Below are 6,000 nucleotides of genomic sequence, written 5' to 3' on the forward strand. Positions count from 1 at the left end.
GGACCAGACTCGTTGGACAATGTCCAGCAATCCAAGCTTCCAAATTCGGAAACTTTCTGGCCCTTGAGCCTTGAGATGGGTAGGGTTCCGGACTCAATTCCACCCACCCACCTAGACATATGCGATCTATCTCAAAGCCGGCAAGAGCCCGCTGAAACAGTACATCATTACTGGTCCAGATTCCTCCTGGTTATGGACAGGATAAAAGACTGCCGTGAGGAAAACGCAATTTCAATTTTCTGCGATAATTGCACGGACGAGGGAATCTTGAACGCGTCAGTCGTTGTGAAATTACATGCTTTGCCGACCTGGCGTCCATAGTACGAAAGTACTGTGCGATGGAGAGTTTCCGGAAAACCGAAACTAAGTTTTGGGACAATCCGGCCCCGAATACAACCCTAGTCTGAAACAAAAGGGTGCATCACACTCAGGCACCAGGTACAAAAACCAAAAAGCAAAAACCCCATAAAGGGCACGGAACCGTACTGGAGGGATGGCTCAGTGGACCCTGTAAAATTCACAGTACAGAAGGCGCCACTCCAACACATAGCCTTCGAGCATGTTGGATACTGCGGCAGGTGGCCAAAAGTGGTGAAGAGCTTCTAGCCCCGGAGAACCACTCCAACAGTACCAGTACGGTGTCAACAGTCTTCGACACTTTCGCATCAAATAATATGCAGAAACGAACAATCCACAGCCTCGCCGAAGTGTACCAAGTAGCAACAACAAATCCATGGAGCGACACGGCCATCACCTTCAACGCCAGCGACGAACCTAAATTCCGAATAGCCTGAGCACCAGCCGCATTGGTCCTTAGTCCAATAGTGGACGGCTTTCGTCTTACCAAGGTACTCATGGATGGCGGCAGCGGATTAAACCTCATCTACGAGGAAACTCTTCAAAAAATGGAAATAGACTGGAGCCGCATTGAGTGAAGCAGCACAACCTTTAGAGGAATAATCCCTAGCCGGGAAGCACGCTGCACAGGAAAAATCACACTTGATGTGGTGTTCGGCTCGCCGGACAATTACAGGTCCGAGGAAGTCATGTTCCAAGTGGCCCCGTTTAGCAGCGGATATCACGCTATATTAGGATGAGAGGCATTCACAATTTTTCAAGCCATACCCCATTACGGGTACATGAAGCTTAAGATGCCCGGGCCCAGCGGAATAATCACTCTTGTCAGTGATCCGGACACAGCACTCCGCGCCGAAAACAAGACAGCCGCACTAGCCCTAGAGGCACTATCCGAAGCCTTAGCGGCAGAGGAGCTCACGGCGCTACGCTCGGCGGTGAACAGGGACGATGTGATACTCGATAAGAGGTCCAAGTCCACCTCTTTTAAACCAGTGGACGAAATAGTCAAATTCCAAGTCCATCCAACGGACCCAACAAAGACGGCCTCCATTGGGGCACAGTTAAACCCTGATGTAGACGCTGCACTGCGAGAATTCCTTCGGGAGAATTGGGACATCTTCGCCTGGCACCCTTCAGATATGCCAGGAATCCCACGCAGATTGGCAGAACACAGCCTAAACATCCTAAAAGGATTCAAGCCAGTTAAACAGGCTCTTCGGCAATTTTCCGAACCCAAAAGACAGGCAATGGGAGAGGAGCTAGCCAAACTATTGTAAGCCGGATTCATCAGAGACATCAAACATCCGGACTGGCTAGCAAACCTGGTAATGGTACCAAAGAAGGACAAATCTTGGTGCCTATGTGTTGATTTTAAAGACCTCAACAAGGTTTGTCCAAAGGATCCTTTCCCCCTTCCCCGCATCGATCAAATAATCGATGCTACTGCAGGGCACGATTCATTGTGCTTCCTCGACGCATACTCCGGCTACCATCAAATCAAGATGGCGGAGGCGGACCAAGCCGCAACGGCATTCATTACTCCATATGGACCATTCTGCTTCAACACGATGCCCTTCGGACTCAAAAACACCGGCGCAACATATCAGCGCATGATTCAGACATGTCTGGCTACCCAGATCGGCAAAACAGTAGAGGCATACGTAGACGATGTGGTCGTCAATACCAAACACGTCGAAACTCTAGTAGACGACTTGAGGCTCACATTCGATAACCTCCGAGCATATGACATGAAGCTGATCCCGGAAAAATGCGTTTTCGGCGTGCCAGCCGGAAAGCTCCTGGGCTTCATTGTATCCGGTAGAGGAATTGAGGCAAACCCAGCCAAGATCCGAGCTCTGTCACAACTGGATATTCCAAAATACCTCAAACAAATACAAAAATTGACTGGATGCGTGGCAGCTCTAAGCCGCTTTATCTCCCGTTTAGGAGAAAAGGCTTTGCCCCTCTATCACCTCCTCAGGCGCACTGAACACTTCGAGTGGACGGATGCCGCCACGGCCGGACTCGAAGAAATAAAGGCCATACTGGCAACAAATCCAGTCTTGGCCGCGCCTAACCTGGGCGAACCCATGTTATTATATATCGCAGCAACACATCAAGTTTTCAGCGCGGTCCTCGTCGTCGAACGAAAAATAGAAGGACACAAATTCCCTCTTCAAAAGCCAGTGTACTACGTATCCACTGTCCTAACTCCATGCAAGTCCCGGTACCCGCATTATCAAAAGATAGCGTACGCAGTGTTTATGGCATCCCGGAAGCTGCAACACTACTTTCAAGAGTGTTCGCTAACAGTAGCCTCCGAGGTACCCCTCAACGACATTATAAACAACCGCGACGCGATGGGCAGGATTGCAAAATGGGCCATTGAGCTCTTACCATTCGACATAACTTATAAACCTCGGCGAGCTATAAAGTCGCAAGTCTTGGCTGACTTCATCACCGAATGGACTGAAGCCGAACTCGCTAAAGAGTACGGCGCATACTCCAATTGGATTATGCACTTCGACGGCTCCAAAATGTTGGCCGTCTTGGGGGCTGGCATCGTATTGACGTCGCCAACCGGAGACACAGTCCAATACGTACTTCAGATAATGTACATGGACTCCAACAATGCAGCCGAATACGAGGCCCTCCTACATGGTCTCCGAATGGCAATCTCCATGGGCATTCAGCGCTTAGAGGTGCGCAGAGATTCAAACCTTGCAATATCCCAAGTAAATGGAGACTTTGATGCCAAGGATCCGAAAATGGCAGCCTATCGTAACGCTGTCCTAAAAATGTCAGCTCGGTTCGCAGGACTCGAATTCCACCACGTAGCCCGGGATAATAACCAAGCAGCCGACGTGTTGGCACGCATCGGCGCGAAACGCGACGCTGTCCCTCCAAACATCTTCCTGGAACGGCTCTTTAAGCCATCCGTACTATGGGAAGAGGAGTCCGGGAATAACAAACCGGAAGCAACCGCACCACCCAACACAGAACAATCTGACATAATTGGCGGTCCAGCCGACGAAATAACACCTTCAGCCCACGAAATAATGGCAGTAATTGCCCCGTGGACAGAACCATTCCTAGCCTACTTAATTAGGCAGGAACTTCCCGAAGACCAAAATGAGGCCCGCTGCATAGTTCGGCGATCTAAAGGCTACAAGGTCCACGAGGGAGAACTTTATAAGAAAAGCACAACCGGAGTCCTTCAAAGGTGCATCTCCGAAGAGGAAGGGCGAAACCTTCTGGCTGAAATTCATGCCGGACTAGGCGGACACCATGCTACAGCCCGGGCCCTCGTAGGCAAGGCCTTCCGTACAGGATTCTATTGGCCGACGGCCCGGGCAGATGCTCAGGACTTCGTCCAACGATGCGTTGGTTGTCAGCTCTTTGCTAATCAGAGCCACATGCCACCACCGCCCTCAAAACTATACCCATCACCTGGCCGTTCGCGGTCTGGGGGCTTGACATGGTTGGACCCCTTAAAGGGGGAACCCACAAGAAAAAGTACCTATTGGTCATGGTGGACAAATTCACCAAATGGATAGAGGCCAAGCCAGTTAAAACGGCTGAATCCGGACCAATGATAGACTTCATATCCGGGGTAGTACACCGTTATGGCGTCCCCCACAGCATCATCACCGATAACGGCACGAACTTCACGGCCAACGAGGTTAAACTCTGGTGCAAAAATATGGGCATTAAGCTCGACTACCCTTCAGTCTATCATCCTCAAACCAACGGACAAGTTGAACAAGCAAATGGTCTAATAATGAGCGGCATCAAGCCTAGACTAGTGCAGTCCCTCACGGAATCTAGCACGCACTGGGTAGAGGAGCTCTACTCCGTACTCTGGGGGCTGTGGACCACGCCAAACCATACTACCGGATTCACACCATTCTTTATGGTATACGGCGCAGAGGCAGTTTTGCCCTGCGATATAATTCATGACTCACCTCGAGTGCGCATGTACGAAGAAAGAGAGGCCGAGTTGGATCGGCAGGACAGCTTGGACGCATTAGAGGAGGAGTGGGACGTGGCAAAGGCTCGTTCCGCATTCTATCAGCAGCAGGCTCGAAGATACCAAAGCAGAGAAGTACGGGATAAAACTTACAATATTGGCGAACTGGTTCTACGCCTACCAGACAAGAAAAAGGACAAACTCAAGCCCAAATGGGAAGGTCCCTTCATCATCGACCAAGTCCTGACCGGCGGAGCATACCATCTGCGAAACGCATCGGACAACCGACTCGAGCCAAACCCATGGAACGCAGCCCGCCTCCGAAGATTCTACGCCTAGCGCCGGACTCAGAGTTCGTCTCCTTCCCCCGTCCACGTTTTATACTTCAGTTGCCTTTTGTCTCTCTTTTATCCAACCTTTTTTTATATACATAAAGCCCTGGAGGGCCGATTCGCGCATTGTTCGCACACACTTGATGTGCAACCCGCACTCATTATACCTGGGGGCTTCTTTAACAGAAGCTTACTTATACGGGCTTCATGCCCAAAACATGTGTCAAACTTCCGCATGTACCTTTTACTCACCATTATATGCATCAATATGACTTAAGTTTTGGCCAAGCTGGGTTGCCTGGCTCCTGTGCTTACCCCTACGTTCCCGATTGTTCGGCTAGGAGGTAAAGGGAGCACATCTGCGATTGTTACTGCCGGGTCAGCCGGATGTGTACCTCAGACTGGGTGAAGCCGAAAGCTAGCGTTCTTAAGAGAATATTCGGTCGGTGACTTGAAAGATGATTTTTTTACCTATTTATTTATCTGCCCCCAGATGTTTTCCTGCTCTTTTCGCAGTCTGGACATGCACTTTAGGGCATGCCTCCCAGGGAAAGGAACCCTTAACGGAACTATTCTCCCTAGAAGATGTTTCTTACTAACCATGTAATATAACATAACTAGTTGGGAACTTGTCTGATAAAGCACTAATGACCCCTACGCCTGGTCTCCATGCATGCCCCGGTTTTTTCATAACCGAGAAGGTATTCGGACACACTCCGGACTCTAGGGTCCCGAGGTCGAAGCGAAAAGGTCGGCAAAGACAAACGATCTACAATCCGGCTAGAAGGCATTTTACATGTCATTTTAAATACATCGTCAAATTGACTGACTGTACTCCTCCTCAATCCCGTCTAATAGGCTGTCTAATTTACAGTCCCGTTGGGAATACTTAGCGGCCAACTCTACTTGGCCGTACACTAAGCTCATAGGGATCTCCTTCCCATCAGGCCCCACAGGTCCGACCTCGGCCATGTGGTTTGGATCCGCCTTCTTGTACCGCGTCTTCACCATGGCCCAGGCCTCCCTGGCACCTTGACGGCAGGCCGATATCTTCCATAAACGGAAGCACTGCCGCGCTCCCTGAAGCTTCTCCGCAAGCTCTCCAAGGCCCTCGGGTAGGGAGATGGACGGCCATAGGGCCTGGACGACGCCACTCATCGCCTGCCGAACACGTTCGAGAAGTTGCACCAGCTCGGGAAGTTGGTCACCCGTCGAACCGGGCATTTCCTCCGCAGGGCGACCTGTGATCACACCTACAGACATATTTCTGTCAATTGGCTTCCTCGCCGAACTATTCTTTTCAAAAGAATTCGCTCAAGCACTTACCATAGATGCCGCGAC

The sequence above is a fragment of the Triticum aestivum genome, chromosome 6B (assembly GCF_018294505.1).
Source record: "Triticum aestivum cultivar Chinese Spring chromosome 6B, IWGSC CS RefSeq v2.1, whole genome shotgun sequence".
Lineage (NCBI taxonomy): Eukaryota > Viridiplantae > Streptophyta > Magnoliopsida > Poales > Poaceae > Triticum > Triticum aestivum.